This window comes from Polyodon spathula, chromosome 1 (genome assembly GCF_017654505.1).
Source record: "Polyodon spathula isolate WHYD16114869_AA chromosome 1, ASM1765450v1, whole genome shotgun sequence".
Lineage (NCBI taxonomy): Eukaryota > Metazoa > Chordata > Actinopteri > Acipenseriformes > Polyodontidae > Polyodon > Polyodon spathula.
Window position 1 is genome coordinate 106,118,292 of NC_054534.1, and position 19,316 is coordinate 106,137,607.

Below are 19,316 nucleotides of genomic sequence, written 5' to 3' on the forward strand. Positions count from 1 at the left end.
GGTTTGGTTTCGATGGATTTGCCACTAGATGGCAGTAATGTTAGTCAGTGAGCACTTTATTTTCAAAACAAACAAATACAGATTAGGGTTTTGCTCATATATGTTATGTTTGTATGAATAATTGAGTAATTAATATTTTGTTTACTGCTTCGTTATGGTGGCATAACAGGGTAGATCTGTGAGATTTGCCAAACTTCTAGTTGTTGGTGGGTAACTGACTAGATTGTTTAAACTTCTCATTTATCATAAACAATATTAGATGTTATGAACATTGCAGAATATTTCACTTTGAAAAACAAATATACCATTTGATTAACAGTATTCTAAGAAACGCTAAAAGTATTAGGACCAAAATAAGGGATGAGAAACAAATTTGAAGGGCTTCATTAATGTGGTGGTTGAATGTTGTAATAGCTGCAAAGTTCTTCAAAGGAAGGAATAAGAAGATCAAAGTCAGTGTAACTGCCTCTAAAGGAAATGCCTCTGAGTTCCCGTGATCTTTTTCTACTCTTCTCTAAAGATTAATGTTTTCAAATCTACATACCCATAAAGTTATAATAGGACGCTTTATTTATCTTGTGTGTAATGCCATGGAGGCTTTGTATAAACATCACTTAGAGTGTATTTAGTATGTACTACAAGAACTATTTTATATTAATGTGAAGCCAGTGGATATGCCGTTAATGCAATACACAGCCTTGTGCTGACTGCATTAAAGACGTGAGATGTGTTACTGGGAAACTTCAATCAAAACCTTCCTTTGCAGATCATCATGCTTTCAAAAAAAGGTGTTCAGTAAAGCAAAGCTGTATTTTTTTTTTTTTTTGGATAGTTCCCAATCAGTTTTTGCAATGAATGGATTATGTTTGTCAGCTATTAACTGGAGGCAAAGGAGTGGTTGAAACCTATGAAGTTTCTCTGCCAAATACTGCAATAACTGAAATATCTAGAGGTCTACATGAATAAATGGTTAGAATGTGCTTGTGTGTGCAATACTGCCACATCTACTACCTAGGACATTGCCTCAATGTGCTCAAAAATTCCAATCCCACATATTATTATGCTGTTCTTAAAAGTAAATTAGTCATGTGCCAGACACCTTGAATATTGTTTCAACCCAAAATTCTGATGTGCTTTGAAGTTACGGATGATTAACAATGACGTACAAACTTAGATGTTCTTTACCATTCTTGCACAAGCCAAGTGATCATTCAGAAATATCTCAAATTTCATGTTGAGAGATTTAAAAATTAAATAGATAACTCAAATTGATTTGCTGATATCTAAGTAATGTTTGTTAGCATGGTACGCCAAACTGTCACTTAAGAGATATCTTGAAATAACTTTCCGTTCATTTAAAGAAATCTCAAAGTAACAGGAGGTCATTTTAAGATATCTCTAAATGAACAGGAAGTTATTTTGAGAGATCTCAAAAACATCTAAACACGATTTGAAGATCTTAAAAATATTTAAAGGTATCTCAAAATGCATTTGATATCTCATTTATAGCACCATTTAAAGATATCCAGAAATAACTGAGATATCGCTAAATGTATTTTCGATATCTTAAAATGATTTAGAGAGATCTATAAATGATCATTTGGTTTGCCATACTGCTCTACATACTATAAGCCTTAGTGTGCCATACAATCATTTGGTTTATTTATTTATTTATTTTAATTAAAACCTAATGTCTCTGCACAAATCTATACAGAAATGTACTTACTAACAAGATTGCATTTCAATACACAAAGCGATGTTGCCTTCAAAATAAATAGATTTGAAGTGGTTCTCACGATTTACATAGAATTAAATGAATCGTACAGTTGGGTATACTTTAGTATTATTAGGGTTTTAATCAAATACATTCAATAGTATAACAGGAACACTTATTTCATTTTTTTTTTTTTTTTTTTTTTTTTTTTTTTTTTTTTTTTTTTAACACATTCAGGTTTTCTGTGTTTTCACTTTTAAAGGGTCACAGAATTGACTGTACTTTGTCACACATGAAGGCTATATTGCTCACCAACAAGAGTAGATATTCAGAGTTAACGCTTCTTAATGTACACTAGAGAAGGCACTAGATTAACCATGCTCTTTACCAAGCTTGCACCCTCCTTTACTTACTATTGTCGTTAATGTGCCTTTCAATCATCTTACAATACATCTGTATGAGGCTCCTAGTGGTAACTGCAAATCAGAGTAACAAAAACTGGTGGGAAAGTATAAAAAATATATATATGTTGAGAGATGAGCAATGGTTTGTTGTTCCCTTCAGCAATTCCTTCCATGCTATAAAAAAAAAAAAAAACTCCTTTGGAAGGTTTCCGCAAATCTTGTTTGTAAGAAATGTAACAGGATCCATCATTTAAACAGTGCACACACATAAATTACAGGAACAATTGTATATAAATTACAGGAAAAACAACATGTTAACAAATGAGTGAGTTACAAAAGCTGAGGCCGGCCACAGCTTCGTCGGTGTTAGCTGCTTCTAAGAATGCAGATCACAGGATTTAATTAAGTATTCTAGGATGGAAATTGGTAATTGGAAGACCTGAGGTGGCTGTTCTGAGGGGTTTGAGTGGCATTTGCCAAATACAAAATGTGAATGTAAAGGCCATGATGAACTACACATTTTAAGGTTTCCTGCAATGGTCTTCAGTAACGGTAGTTGATTTGCCTTGTTTTAAAAGTTGCCAAAAAGTACCTCCTTTCTGGGTGATGTGTTTTGTTAAAGTCCAATCACAGCCCATCAATAAATCTTTGTTGGCTTGTGCTTGGCGAAGCCTTAACAAGAGGAGCGGTAGTTCCTCCACCAAGTGACAGCAAAGTGCAAGAACTGCTAGTGATCGAGAGGAACGGTAGTTGCGCCAAGTTACAGCGAAGTGTGAGAACTATAATAAAATCTCTCTATTGTCTATAATTCTTTATAATACTGAATGGATAGTTTATGTGTTTTCAGGGTATTGGCACAGCAAAAGTAAATCAGCCAAAAGCACCATTCCACATTTAATCTGCAGTTCCCAACATATGTGAAATGTAGAAAAAAAGTAAATACCTGTCATACAGTAACAGAAATAAGTTGCCAAAGGAAGGTAAAAATGTCCATCTTCTTCTTCTGACATATTTTTTTGCAGACCCCAGCCACTGCAACTCCCTGTTGTTGTTGTGTCATGGTTACCATGGTTCCACAGTAGCTGACAGGGAGCTATGACTTGTGTGTGTGCTGAATAAAGCTTTTGGAATGGGAAACCAATGTGTCTGTCTCTCATGTTTTCTGGCTGCCTGCGAAATGCTGCATTGATGTTAGGGTGGGATCTAGAACAAAACATCAGCGTCAAACAGGAGAAGTGAGGAGAGATGGACCAGTGGATATGCTGCAACCCCGACACATCCCAGACCCGGTGGGATGCCAACATGGAAAACCCCCTCGGCGGCCTTGAGGATTAAAGCTGGTGCCTTGCCTGCGGGGAGTTCGGGCACAAGTAGGTACTGCCTGCCCTGAAGCAAAAGAGAAGGAGGGGTGGCCGTTCTCGCTGAGAAACAAAGGAACCAGTGCCACTTCCAGCTTCAGAGAGGGAGGTGCTGCCTACTTGGGTGCCAGAGAGTGCAGGCTATGTACTGGAGAGTGAGACGGAGTAGTGGAGTGGCTGGAACCCCTACCCTTCTTGGATCCGGTGGGATGACGGATGGGAGAACCTCTTTAAGGACCTGGGGGACCGGGGTTGGTGTGTCACCTGCTGAGAGTTCAGGCACAAAGTGGGGCACTGTCCCTGCCAAGAGGGAGAAAAGCTGCCTGTCTGAAAACGGAAGCGGAAGAGGCAAACACGGGAGCCGGTACTGTCCTCAGCTCCTGAGAGGGAGGTACTGCCTGCACAACTAACTGACAGGGAGAGAGGAGCCGCTGCAAGCGCCAGCCCTTTCAAGGGCTCCTGCAAAGGAGGGGGTGAGCAGGGAGCAGGAGCGGCGACGACCCCAGAGGCACCGCCTGATTGCCCAGCGCCACCGCCTGAATTCGCAGCGCCACCACCTGACTGCATGGAGCTGCCGTCTGAGGGTCCCGTGCCACCGCTGCCGAGTTGCCCATCATTTCTATTGTTTGTAATTTGTTCCCTTCCCCCTCTGTATTTCCCACCTTTGTTTAACCCTCTCTGTTGCTGTGTGACCCTAGTCTGCGCGTGGGGCACATTCTGTGTCTCCCCTATGATTGGTCCCATCTGTGAGTCACTGTGTGTTCACGTGTTCCTTGTTCGGCTGAGGACCAATGGGATGTGTAAGGTTGAATAAAGTAGCGGGGGGCTGGGGTTATAAAAGGCGCTTCAACGCCGTTGTTGTTATTGTATCGTGGTTGCCATGGTTCTGGAGTAGCTGACAGGGAGCTGTGACCTGTGTGTGTGCTGAATAAAGCTTTTGGAACGGTAGGCCAACATGTCTGTCTCTCCTGTTTTCTGGCTGTCAGCGAAACGCTACACTATTAAATGGTTTATTGATATTTTAAAAATAAATAAAAAAAACTGAAGACCCCAGGCACTTTTATCCACGCATATGTATGTGAACGCACAACCTATTTTAATGACAATTAACTTATGTCAACATGGAAATACACTAGGGAACGCACTCATTGTGACGTTTATATCATATATTTTAAAATACTTATTTCTGTTTTAAAATGGAACATTTGCCTGCAAAAAAAAAAAAAAAAAAACTAAAAAAAAAAGTTCTGGTACAAGTGTGATTTGCACCTACACCCTTCAGTTTGCAAGCGTGTTGTGTTACTGTCATCAGTGCTACACGTTTAGTTGAGACAAGCAATATTTTGAAAGATGAAGTCAGCCAGCTGAGAATTCTCCAAACTTTGTCATATTTTTACGATTTTTCGAGCCATAATCCGTTTTCAGCATTTTGAGCTGGATCTCATGTGAGTGTAATGCTCATTATGGTCACTATTAGCATAAGGAGGTTTGATTTCCAGTCTCTATACTGGTCGATGAGAGTAACGCTTGTATCTGTTCAGTTTTCTCATCTGTATATTATTGTCTATTACATGTATTGTAAGGGGAGCGTCACGGGTAACGCCGTTAGTGAATGAGGAGAATGTGTGTTGCTGTTTACACATGTAGATGTTATCGAAAAATGACAAACTCTGTTTTAGAGCAGATGCAATGATATTTATATTGTGCTGATTAACAATTAGATGCTGCAAGTTGATCTGTCGATCTTGGGTAGGTGTTGTGACTCTTGGTCTCCCAGTTCATTGACAGAGTGTGTCTGGTTATACTGTCTCACCAGGTTTGAAATTGCTGGCTGTGAGCACCCAAGATAGCGAGCTACAGTACTCTGCCCTAGTCCAGCCTCCAACATGTCGATTGCAAGAAGGTGCTGCCCTCGACAAACGTGGCATATTGTTTTTTTTCTATAATTTTCTTTATTGCTTTTATTCAAGCTTGCAATTCAGCAGCTGAAATCACTCCATATCCAGTGTCCAATCAACTGTCTTACTAATTAGGTGATTAAGTGCATATGCTTCAATCATAGTCACTCAAGCGTGTCATGGTCAAAGATGAATGATCGAGTGATTAAAAAGAAACCAAAAACATTTTGTCAATGTCCATCATTTATATACCTTATTTAAAAAAATAAATAAATAAATGTGTTATAATAGTGATAAGTTTCTTTTGATGCTCGGTATACATTAGTTGCTTAAACAATGTCCACTATGATATTTAGAAAAAATGTATTGTTTAGTACTGGAGCCGGTTGCATAAAACTATATTAGACTTGTCTAAACCGTTAGACTAGTTTTAATTTGACAATTAGACTAGTCTAATGCTAGTTAGTCAGTTGCATAAAAAGTAAGACTTTCTGAGCCTAAAAGGTTAGCCTCCTCACCCCCTGGCTAACTTAGAACTTAAATCTACTTAAGTCTATGCTTCCATGGAAACCATTAACTGTCAGAAATAAATCATGGCCTCCCACCACAATCTCTGGCTGTATGCACACTGTAAGAGGAGAGAGAGTATTCAGAGACAGAAACAATCCACAGGAAGTGTTCTCTGATATTAAGATAATTGAAAGGCTTCATTTACCAAGGCAAACCGTTATAAAATTAGCAGAAGATCTATAGGATAAATTGAGGCCTGCCACAGGCAGAAACCATAGCGTCCCTATGCTGTTACAGGTCTGCTTGGCACTCCAATTTTATGCAACGGGTTATTTTTTAAATTCTGGGGGAGATTTCATAGGGCTGCATAAATCGACTGCCTCACGGACAGTCTCCAGAGTGTCAAAGGAACCTGCAATAAGACTGCCAGTGTTTCCTGTTGAGTGAATTGTTCTGAACAGAATGAAAAGTGACTTTTTTTTTGTATTGCTGGTTTTCCTAATGTTGTGGGAGCAGTTGATGGGACTCATGTAAAGATGGAAGCTCCTTCAGCTGATGAACACCTGTATGTGAACAGGAAGGGATACCACAGCGTAAATGTTCAAATGTTCTGTGATGTTAACCTGAATATCATTAACTGTGTGGCACGCTGGCCTGGTTCAACCCGTGATTCTCGCATACTGAGGAAGTCTGTGGTTTCTTACAACATTCATCAACCCAAACAATGAAGCCCATACCAGATATAACAACGCTCCCACAAAATCAAGGCATGTGATAGAGAGGTGTTTCGGTGTGCTGAAGATGATTCCACTGTCTACATGCAGAACTGAGGATGCTGCCTGAGTGAGTCTGTAATATCATCTGTGCTGCTGTAATCCTGCATAATATTGCAAGATAAAAGCAATGTGTTTTTATGTTAATTCTCCCTTCATAACAGGTGTAATCCCATTTAAATGTATACTTCTAGATTATCTTTAGTTAACTTTTTATAGATACTGAAATAAAGACGTAATTTAAATACACTGTGGAAAATAAAATGTTTTCTTGATGCTGTACACTAAATGATTGTTTATATAGCGACAGGGAACTTGCACTGCCAGACCCGAAGTCACCAAATGGTGTGGCTGTGTATGAAGAGGAGGACGTGCCTGAGCAAGCAGGAGGGGATGAGGACGGCTCAGGAAGATACATTCGCCAAATGATTGTGGAGAATTGTTTCTCCAATTAATGTTTTAGCATTTACAAAGTGTCATAATAATAATAATAATAATAATAATAATAATAATAATAATAATAATAATAATATTTTACTAAAAGTTACTGTGGAATTGGATTTGAACCTTGGATTTACCAGTTTTACCAGTTTTATTTCAAAGTTGTATTAAAAAAAAAATATTAAAACAAGAAACAATTTAACATTTGTGTGTGTTGATAATTTGTTGCAGTTTACTGTTCTGACATTTTTTGCTATTTCCAGTTTTAGGTTGGTTTTTTCTAACTCTAACTTTTCTATATCTAAGTATAGCTTCCTCTCCTCAAGAATCAGATTAAGCTGTTGTAGTTTCATGATCGTAACCATGGTGATTCTTGTCTCTGTTTATTTCAATATGTGTTTCAGTTGTTGTATGCTAGTTGTAGTAGTGTTAATATCCTTAATTTCAACTTTAAAAATTTCAGTAACACATTTAAATTAAATATCCACGCAATCATAATACATTAATCGATATTTATCTTATAACATACCCATTGTCCATTATTTACATTTTTCTATCTTAATAATTATTTATAATAACCTCCAAATAATAATAAAATAGTCTAGTTTTCACCATATCAAAACTTTTCCCACCTGCTAATCGCCATTAGCAACCGGTCAAAGTTTTGATTGGCGTCTAGGCCTTAGCACGACTTGGGGAATCTAACTTTAGGTTGTACAAATTGTCTGATTTCATGTGATCGTTTTGTTGTTACCGTGTCAACATACCTTTACTATTTAACAGAGCTTTGCATTTCAGCAGCACTGCTGCTTGCCTGTTCCTACTGCGACACTGTCACTAACAGATAATACTGCTAGGCAGAGCCTCCCGCTGGCTCACCCACACTCCGGATTCCTGCCCAACGTTAATCCCCCAAAACATCAGAGGCTGCTCCCCAAAGATTTCAATAACCAATTCTGTGGTCAATTTAAGTTTTGAGGGAGGTCCTCCTCCAGTACGTGTATGTTTCCTCTTGAATATTTCTTTTTAAGAGTCTTGCATGGAGCACCATTTGTGCCAAAACTATCCTACCGTTAGTTTGTCAATTTGTTTATTAATTTGTGAATTGGTCAATTTGCCCAGCAATGCGTCCACAAATTTGTCAATTCATACAGTAATTCATAAACATATTTGTTAATTCATCTAATAAATCATTAATTAATTTGTCAATTGATTACTACGAAAGGCTGTACGGACTTGTACATTTCCAATCAACCAGACAAACTTCCAACTGTCAATCTCGCACTGTGCCGAAAACGCTGTAACCTTTCTAGCCAATGGGAGCACACACTAATATTTTAATCAATGAAAATCCAGCTTCACTTAAAACTGCTTCAGCCAATAATATTTAGAAGGGCTTTTCAAAAGATATTCTATTTAACAAGATACTCGACTCGATTGATTTTCAATAGAGACTTCCGTCTCACTGCACACAAAGCATTGTGGTATATAGAGAGTTAGGCAAAAATATTCGATGGAGAGTCAATGCAGGCATACGAAATGTTGCTGGTGCTCCCATTGGCTAGAAAGGTTGCAGTGTTTTTGGCAGAGTGTGAGATTGACAGTTGGAAGTTTGTCTAGGTAAGCGTACCTGTTTTACCTTGTTTTAATGAATGAATTATGAATAACTTACACACTTTTGGGATGTAGACTTTTATTAGGGGGAGTTGCTGTCTTTTCTCTTTGGCAGTGGCAACATCTAAGAACTGTTTCCTATTTAACGTTTCCTGGGACAAAGCACCTTGTGTGTGATTAAATGGATGAAAACATCTCTGTAGTGCCGGGCCCTGTTCCAAGTAGCTGGTTTAACTAATTCAGGCTAATCAGAGGTTAGCCAGATTCAATTAACCTGATAATTGAAGTCAGACTATCTCCGTTCCTCGATGGGGAATACAGGCTAAAAGTGTCTCGTTAACTCGATTCCGATTTAAGAAATTCGGGTAATTGCGTGTTGCGCGTGCTCGTGCTCCTCAAAGGGAGAATCGCAACGCACTGAAACAATGATCTTCACGAAAGATGACGTCGAAAGAGAGAGCAACTTTTTTCAGCCTGACTGAGCAAGAGCTTATCATGGAAAGTTTTGAGGAATATAAAAGCATTATCACAACTAAATGCAACACTGCTGCTGCTGCCAAGTCCAGAGAGGAAGCATGGAAAAAACTGAAGATAAGCTAAATGCATAAGTTTTTCTTTTTTTTTTATTTGTTGAGCACCACACATGCAACAATGATGTCATAGGATTAGTCACAGATCATCTGAGAATAATTGAGGTCACGTCATGGATGATGTACAGTATTATCCAAAGTCTGACACCCACTGTCTAGCTCTGGCATTGTATAATTGTCATTAAAATGTTGGATTATTTGCGTCAGTTGCAGAATTATAGCTCATTTTTAATTTCATGTAAGTGATAATGTCATAAGTACCTGTACATTAATGCTGTGAAGGGATTTCCTGTTCACAAAATCCACCTCATATGGTCCTGAGGGTGCCTTGATGGGGCTCTGACTGCAGTCCACAGCACCAATGATGTTGGGGAACTCTGCATAATAATGTAGCCTACTTAATAAACGATAACGATGGAATTACCTATTCATTCATAAATAACCTAGTAAATTACCTGCGACTGCATAGAAGCCCTCTTTGATTGCGTTTTCCCTTGTATGTCATGGAAATATGATGAACAGATTAAGAAATCTCTTTAGGGCGAGGTAGACCCTTCGGACTGCAGGGCATGCAGTGGCTTTGCCGATATTTTCAGCGTCGCCAACTGAGTATAGGAATGCGCCACTAGCAAAAAAGCGCAGCCCTATGCAGATAGTCTGTGTTACTGTCAACGCACGGCTGCTCCGGGTGGTATGGGCAATGTACGGCTCAAGTAGATTTATTAGGTAAATGATACCTTGACGACCGAATCTATAGTGCTCAAATACAAAACATCTGAATGGTGCACAGGATCCTGGCGATCTCTCAATACTCTTTCCCTACAAAAAGCTAATCTAATTCAAATTGCTCCTTGATCTATGCGATCTCTAAGGAAGGGCATTGCCATTTTAGAGGGGCGTGTCAAGTGCTTTTTTTACACAGATCTAGCTAACTTTAAATTAGCCTGCGCTGGAGCAGGTTTAAGATTAAGGATGTGTTGCTACGGTAACTTAGTCTGCTATACTTTCATATTATTATTTAATTATAGGTTAACTTAGGCTACGTAGTTTACAAAGATTATATTTAATCGCTGGCTACTTTATAGGTTTTCTTCATACATGTTCTTGCAATATATTTGCAAATATTAGAGAAAGAGAAATAAATACAATACATGCATTATTTTGTATATGGGTTATGACATAAGCAGAAATTATCATTTATTGTGTGATATATTTTTATGTGCAATTATATTTGTGTTTAAAATGTAATAGCAGTTTCTAATACAACATATTATCTATTATTTAATAATAGGTGTTAAGTTTAATTCCCAGTTTACAAAGACGTGGTAAACTCTCACCAGAGTTGTCATTTTAAATTTGTAATCGCCGCGGATATTTATATTAGGTTTTCTTCATGCAAGTAATACAGCGAAAGGGAAATAAATACATGCATAATCTATATGTGTTGACATACTGTATCAGAAACCATTATGCATGTGTCTTGCAATTTATTTTAATGTGCAGTTATAGTTGTGTTACAATGTGTTGACTTTAAATATATCATGGAAGTTACCAAAGAAAAAATCACCTCTTGATTGGATGCCCTTCTTCTAATCTTTTACATAATGTGCACAGCAACACTGTTGGTCAAGTTATGATTGGTTATAGCTCTGTTGCTATGGCTTAATATGATTGTTTAATTGGTTATACCTGTGAAGATGCTCTTATAAAACAACGAAACTGCAATGGACATTTTTATTGCCAGTGACATTTATAAAGGTAAGACATATAATTTATCTTTCATTTATAGCTCAACTGTAATATAAAATAGTTGTACATAAACTGTTTTAAAATTTTCAAATATTTGTAGTAACGGAATGCTTAATAAAAGTAAGGTGATAAGTAGGCTACAGTTGTTAGATTCTTTATCTTTCAGTTATATCTCAACTGTAATTTAAGATTTCTGTTACATGAGAGTAGATAGTGAAACTTCATGCTGATTTGAAATCGGCTCTCACGAAGATAGCACCAACTAAGATGGAGCTTTACAGTAAACTAATGTGATCCATCTGCATCTACATCCATTTGCGTTTTTTCCATATGATGATGTAGATATACTTGTGCCTGGTGTTAATTGATGAAGTGTAATGCTGGCTCCAGGGATCATCTTATTTTGCTTCCCCATCGCAGCAGCATAAACAACGGCTGCGATGCTGGCTCCAGGTATCAACCACAGTGTAGTCTCCCCAGCGCATCAGCATGACAACCGTCTGGATTGAGCTAAGTAGGGTACATCTCTGGGGTCTTCAAGTGGGCAGCTTCCATCCTTGGTGTTTGGTTGACTACCCCACTACCCATGAAGAGGGCTCAACAGTAATTCTGGTGTCCCAGCATCAGCCCCCTCGGTCCCTCACTCAACTCAGCCCAACTTACTTACCTGTACATCAGCGTTGCTTTCTTTCTATTGTGATTGAGATTCCCAGCCAGAATCTTTCCGTCTCAATCATAGCCAGTTGCTGCTCCTTTCTGCTGCTTCAGAGAACTTCTTCACTGTCCGATGCAACTCTTGGCCACTGAACCCAACATCTTTAAGAAACCGGGTTGTAGAGTGTGCCAAAAATCCTTGACAACCCATCTCCACTGGATGAACCCAGACTCTCCATCCTCACTGTTCTGCTTCAGCAGCTAGTTGACCATGCCAAAGTTTATTCCTCTCATACGCCTCATCCACAGCATCTTCCCATGGCACTACCAAATGAATAAGGCGTGGTGAGCCAAACCACAAGACAATGTCTGGTCGAAAGTTAGTGGTGGCAATCTCAGGTGGAAAAATCATCTGCTATCATTTTCCTGTTTCTAGCAGCTTCCAGTTGTCCTGGGCAAGTCTTGGTTTTAACAACTTTTCTTGGTGGTTGCTCTCCTGGATGGAGAAATATTGTCTTTTGTTTGTAATGCTTTGATGGAACTGATCGCAACTTATTGGTCAGGTTACACTTATCTTTCATTGCTAGGGCCAAACATTGCAGCACCATCCTGTAAAAATGTGCCTTAATGTTGCAGGTGATGAACACAAAGGACATGAGGGAACCTCACCCACCCAGAGGTTTAGGTTCTGTGGTGATGGGAGAACATCATATGTTGAGCTGATGAGGAAACTGATCCTGCTCTGTTTCAATGTCCATAGGTCTTGCCAGCCGATCTTGTGTTGTTCCACTCTTTCTTGTCTCATCCATTCTCCCTGCTTTGCCTGGGAAATGGCCTTTACACACTTGATTCTCTCCTCCTGCATTTGCACCTTGTTGACTACCAGCTTCCTCCTTTGAGCAGGAGTTGCCTTGTGCCATGTAGGAGGAGCTGAACTGAGACCAAGACCCCCTCTTCCATGCTGAACTTGCCCCATAATATCACCGATTCGAAGGGCAGCTTTAGCATCTTCCATAGCTTTCTTTGCCACCCATTTTCTTCTAGTTTTCAACACAGGTGCTGCCTCCCTTATGCATTTGTCGCATGATTCTATTAATGTAATTTCCAGTTGGACTTTGGCGCACCTAAACTTGTCAATTAGAGTTGAGACTGGTAGCTGCAGTGTTCCTTTATCATAAAGTCCCACTCTACTGAAGCAGCATGGAATTCCCAACCATTTCCTGACGTATGAACTGATTAAAGCTTCCAGCTTCTCAACTGTTGCCAAGGAAACCTCGTACACAGTCACTGGCCACAGCAGACTTGGCAATAAACCAAACTGAAAGCACCAGAGTAAAACATTGCTGTCTATGCTCTTCATTCCTTCCACTGCTTGTTCTCTAACTTCTTCCACACAAACTGTGTCCTTTAGATCCCTGTCATACCATCTCCCAAGTTTTTTCACTGGCTTCTCGGACACTGTTGGTATTGCCTCACCATTAATGTAGAACCTTTTATCTACTAGTTAACTTTTAATTATAGAGATGGTCCTTGATTTAGTGGGCTTGAATTGCATTCATGCCCATTCAATGTTATTGGTTAATTTGCCCAATAACCGATTAGTGCAGGCTACTGTTGTAGTCATTGTTGTGATGTCATCCATGATTGCTCGAATTGGTGGTAGTCACATTCCAGAAACCAAGCACTGTCCTCCCACTACCATCACATTTTGATGCCCTAATAATTACTTCCATTGTCATGGTAAAAGTCAGTGGAGAAATGGTACATCCTGCCATTATCCCAACTTCTAGGCATTGCCATGTGGTGTTGAATTCTGAAGTTGAAAAGTAAGCTTTCACTAAATTTGTTATTGTCATCAGTATGCTGAAAAAAATCAAATGCTGCCCAAAGAAGTTCATGTGGTGCTGAACCATATGCATTAGCCAAATCCAGGAATATCACATGGAGCTCCTTCCCCTCCTTTTTTGCTGATTTAATTTGTTGCCAGATTATGCTGATGTGTTCTAAGGATCCTGTGAAACCTGGAATGCCTGCTTTTTGTACTGAAGTGTCAATGAACCAGTTCTTTAATAGGTAGGTCGACAATCTCTGAGCAATAATGCTGAAGAAAATCTTGCCTTCTCCGTTTAATAGGGAAATAGGACGAAACTGACTGATGCTTGTAAAATCTTTGTCTTTTGGTATAAAAACTCCACCTTCTTGGTGCCATGCTCTTTGTACAACTGTTTTTCCCATGCCACTTTCATCAAATATTTTTCTGAAATAGGCACCATATCAATTTCCAATGTGCCGTAGGAGATGAGGTGCTACAGAGAAATATGGTGAAGTTGGCAAAACTGGGTGATAAATTTGATTGGGTTGGTCCATATGTAGTAGAGGGGATTTTCGAGAACTGTGCAGTTCTTAATAACATGAAAGGGAAAATCATCCAAAAAAAAAGCTTCCCTGACACCCTACATACTCATTTCTCACAGTCCCTCCTTTGTTTCAGCAGTGTCCTCACCTCCCAGACCACCTGCCTGTGACAGAGAAAGCGTATGTAGGATACCCAGCCAGTGTATAGAGGAGGAAGGGGATTCTGTTGCAGAGGATATGGAAGTTTCTGTACCATAAAAAAAAACAGTGCAACTTTTACCTGTTATATTGATACCTGGGGGCACATTTCCAAGCCAGGCAAACTTACATATATAATCTCTCTCTCTCTCTCTCTCTCTCTCTCTCTCTCTCTCTCTCTCTAGATATATATATATATATATATATATATATATATATATATATATACATATACACACACACACACACACACACACACACACACACACACAGTTGTTTACAAACACGTTGTTCACGGGGCGTGAGCTGGGGTGTAAGGATAGGGCAGAAGAAGCAGAAGGGAGCGGTTATTAGTACAGAGTGCCGGCTAGAAATGTCAGAAGAGTGGGGGAGGCAAGATAAGCGCAGGAGCTGCGAAAGGACAGAGTGTGGCCGGGTGTCTGCTCTGACTCACATGGTGAGAACCCCCCTGAAGGTAAAGGGAGGCTGATGCCTAGCCCTGAGTTCAGGGGAGTGAACCACTCTGGGCATACTAGCAATTTTAGAGGGGGCAGCAACTATATCGGAGAAGGATGAATGAATGTAGGAATCCACTGCAGAGGAGGACCAGCTCCTCTAGGGAAGTGGGGGAGGGGGAGTTGAGGAGGGAGACCTGCTCTTGAGGTGAGGGTAGAAAGGAAGGAGGCCTGCTGAGAGGCGAGGATGGAGTCGAGCAGGAGGCCTGCTCTGGAGGAGAGGGTGGAGAGGAGGGAGGCCTGCTCTGGAGGAGAGGGAGGAGAGGAGGGAGGCCTGCTCTGGAGGCGAGGGTGGAGAGGAGGGACGCCTGCTTGGAGGTGAGGGTGGAGGAGAGGAGGGAGGCCTGTTCTAGAAGTGAGGATGGAGAGGAGGGAGGCCTGCTCAGAGGAGAGGGTGGAGGAGAGGAGGGAGGCCTGCTCTGGAGGCGAGGGTGGAGAGGAGGGAGGCCTGCTCGTAGGGTGAGGGTGGAGGAGAGGAGGGAGGCTGGTTCTGGAGGCAAGGGTGGAGAGGAAGGAGGCCTGCTCGGAGGCAGGGGTGGAGAGGAGGGAGGCCTGCTCAGAGGCGAGGGTAGAGTCGAATGATGATAGGAATAAGAGGAATCAATGAACAGAGGATCTGAGGGGGGGGGGGGGGTTCCTGCTGGGTAGATACCTTGAAAAGGGAGAGAGGGGACTTGATACTTGACGGGTGAATGGACCAACCATGGTGAAATTGATCCATCATGGAGGTATGCAGCCAAGTGATGGAGTAAGCATGGAAGGCGGCTGAGAGGCAGCTGATCTCCATAGGTAGATCCTTGTAGGAGAAGAAGCGACTTTTCCGAAGGTGGAAATTTGCAAATGGAGAATGTTTGTTGATATAGACAGACAGGGAGGTGAGGCAGATGGAAAGCTCTAAAGAATCCCACTGGGTCAGGTGAACTGCTGGTATGGAGAAACTGGAGGGAGATGGAGAGAATCCCTAGCATGGGCAATGGGAGCCAGGATCTGGTTTTGATTGAAGGAATATGATTATTCAATTCTGGGCTCAGAAGGTTGAAGACACTAAGCAGGCTGTAGAATAGGAATTCTTGAACAAGGGACAACGGCTGCAGATATGTAATCCTGAGCAGATTGAAGGAGGTTACTGAGAGTAGGATTCAGTCAAATAGCATCTGGAGAAGCTGAGGATTCTGGATGGGGGTTGTGGAAGCAGATGGGACCAGTTGACTGAATTTAGATACCAAAAGTAGAGGCAGAAGGACAGCTGGAACTGAGGGCTGAGGTGGCAGCTGGAGTGAACGAACATATGAATTGTCTGCTGGGGTCGCTCGGCACCTTTACACCTCATATTCTAGAAACAGGGGCAGAGAGATGAGATGCCGCCATTCTATGTGTTAGTTAAAACGGGATCGATCAGCGGTTTGCTACTATCATGTCTGCTTGAAATGGAAAAGGTAAACTGACATTCAGAGATTTGGGTTTCGAAACTCCAGTTATTCTCTTAATAGTTGAACTCCTTAACTCATAATCAAGACAGATTTCCAGTCTCGTACCACATCTCTCACCAAGTATTAATGCCGTAACATTTGAGAGGATGAGCAGAGATATGAATAGGTTTGCTGAGGAAGTGCCTCGTATTTTGATTAGATGGGGATTAGCGTTAGCCTTGATTGTGGGAATGCTGCCACGATCTGCATATTGGAGGAAAGTTGGAGCATTGGAGGGTTTGGAAAAGTGCAGTTGCAGATTTAAACAGTAAACTAGAGCAACTTTTGCATGCTGCAGTAGTGAGCAGATCTGAAGAGGGAGCGGAGATCTGCTGTAGTAACAGTAGAGGATGGGATCTGCTGAGCAGAGGTCTGAGGAAGAAAACGTTGGAATGTTGTCGGTAGTGTGCAGCGGCCCAGCTGTACAGAGCAGAGTCGGTAGTGTGCAGCGGCCCAGCTGTACAGAGCAGAGATCTGCTGAAGCAGATCTGCAATAGTGAATGGAGGACTACAATTGGTAGAGTGCGGTGGTCTGCTGCAGAGAGAAGGGATCTGCTGAATGCGGTAGATATTGATCTTTCAGTGTTAAGGCAGATTTAGATGGAGCCAGAGATGGCTGCTTTTGGGAGAGATGAAGAATGCAGAGATCTGAGACCGCTGCAGAACCCGAAAGGATGAAGAATGTGTTGCTCGGAGGAGTCTGGAAAACCTATTGATTGATCGGGAGGAGTTTATGAGAGTATTGTCCATTGGGGGTAGGAGAACATTGACTGAAACATTGATAATCGTAGGATATGGTTCCGTGACTGGCTGGCGGCCCGTGATGAAATGATGACTTTGAATGTTGAATAAGGTGCCTTGATGAAGCTGGTCAGATTGGAGGAGCGGCGTCAGATGGGGAAACACGAATCTGGGAACAGGAATAAGTCACAGGAATGGATGCCTGATGCAAGGAAGCTGGATTCTGAGCATCTCAAAAAGAAGCTGAGTAAGGTTGCTTCATGACCAGGTCCTTGAAGAGGGGAAGAATTGAAGAATGTCAGTTGATATAGGTAGGCAGAAGTTTGAGGAGGAGGGGGAACTTGAAATGACAACGAACTGCAGTGACTGGAGTGTGCGAGCTTCACAGCGATAGCAAACCAGCTTAAAAGACTTTATAAAGTTTGTGGTGTTATACTGCCATCTAGAGGTTATAATTGGAATTAACCATTGACTTGAATGAAGCCGAGTAGAATATATTTGGTTATTGTTATTGAAATCCTTGTCAATGTAGAACAACAATTGCGTATTCTTTTAGATTTTAATATATTCATTACGTGTTTTAGAACAGTTAGCCATGTATATGAATACCTTAACACAGTATATAGATGTCACAATTCGACAATTTGAACGAGCCCTCGCAGGTTGTGAAAGCGCAGCAACAGGAAGCTGGAAGACTGCAGTACTGAGGCACGGAGCTCGCAGTGCCAGATGAAGCTGTCTGGTCACCATGGCGACTTGCCACTCCCCACAGTCACTCAATGAGGGTGCTGCCGAGGTAGCCATGGACTGAGAGGCGCCGGTGGAAAAGTTGCAGAACAGCAGTGTTGTTGGAGCATGTTTTGACCAGTCGAAAGCACAAGCCGCCACAGGTTGAAATGGAGTGTGAAATGGGCTGGATAGGTCTTTAAAACGTTGAACATGGCTAATGGAAATCCAGGGCAGGATCTTCTGAAGGAATGACAAATTGTGCTGGCTCTAGGAGCGAGGGAGGGGCGCTTGATTGCAAGTGAGAAGTAAAAAAAGATTCAGCTGACAGAGCTTTGTGGTGGTTTTAAATAGAGGAGCTAAGGCAAGGCAAACGCTGACGACGGAAATGTCAATGTCTTGTTGAAGGAGTTTTGAAAGTTTTAGTGGAGGGCCAGTCTGTCTGATAAAGACGCAGACAAGTTGAGTAATGAAGCTGCGGTTTGAACGGTGCTGTTGCTGGGCTGGAAGCTGGACAGAGCAGGAAAGACTAACGCTGAAGCTCCTGCAGTGGAATAGAGAAGCTGAATGATGAGAAGAATCACTGGAGCAAGTAGGAAAATAATTGATAATATCTTGGGAGCGCTGTGCAGAGAATTGACCTCTAGTGAAAGGCAATGAAGTGTAGATTAGCGGTGAAGCACGACAGCGAAGGTGCAAGTGATCAGGGCTTAAATAGAAAATAGGTACTAATTGACAGGAAATTGGAAGCCCCCTGCTGCACGCCCCCTGAACTACGCTGGCTAACATTTAAAGGTTATATTTACATCCAAGCCAAACCAAACGAATTTGCTAAAACCACATCAATGTCTAGGGGTGATTATACTTTACTTTCAACCCCTATGTGAAGACACATGCAAAAATCTTACTATTCATAATAGATATATGATTGTGAGAGAAATATGAGTTCTGGTGATAAATCTTCCTCCCGACCTGTGAGGGCGCTAAAGAACGAGAGGAGAAGTATCTGGAAGGGCTGGCCTGACAGTTCGTTTCCGGGACCGGGAAGTGGGTCAGCCTGGAAAGAAGCAAGACTCTGTTGTAAGACAGTATTGATTTGAAAGGTAAACTAGAGGCATCTGCAAGTAATAAGGCAGCTGCAACCATTTACATAGATATCGTGCGGGATTACATATAGGGGCCAGGGTAACGCTGATCTTTTCCTTCGTTTGGGTTAAACGCTTGGAGAGAGAGGACTGAGAGAGGAGCTCTCAGAGTGAATTGTGTTCGTGTTTTGTGTTATTCTGTCCGTGTAACTGTCTGTTTTTTGTATTCAGCACTAGACAGTTAAGCACACCTCCGGAGCTGTTGCCACTACACAAGCTGTGTCTGCATTCACCCAGGACTGGCGACCGCGTCTTGTGTTTTGGTTTGGGACTGTGCTCTGTTTTCATTATCCCTGCGCTTTACACATTGTTGTGTATAGCCAGGGATTTATTATTTTACGGTCACCAGACCTGGATTATAATTAAAGCACCTTTTTCACTTTAAATACCGTTGTCTGCCTGTCACTCCTGCATCGTATCACCGCTACACCTGTTCCCCTTACCAGCCACTTTGCCACAATG

The 19,316-nt window shown here is 41.3% G+C and overlaps 1 pseudogene; it reads left to right on the forward strand.

The window, feature by feature from the left end:
• The first annotated feature begins 6,363 nt into the window (after positions 1-6,363).
• Positions 6,364-7,045, forward strand: LOC121328691 (annotated as a pseudogene).
• The last annotated feature ends 12,271 nt before the right edge of the window (positions 7,046-19,316 follow it).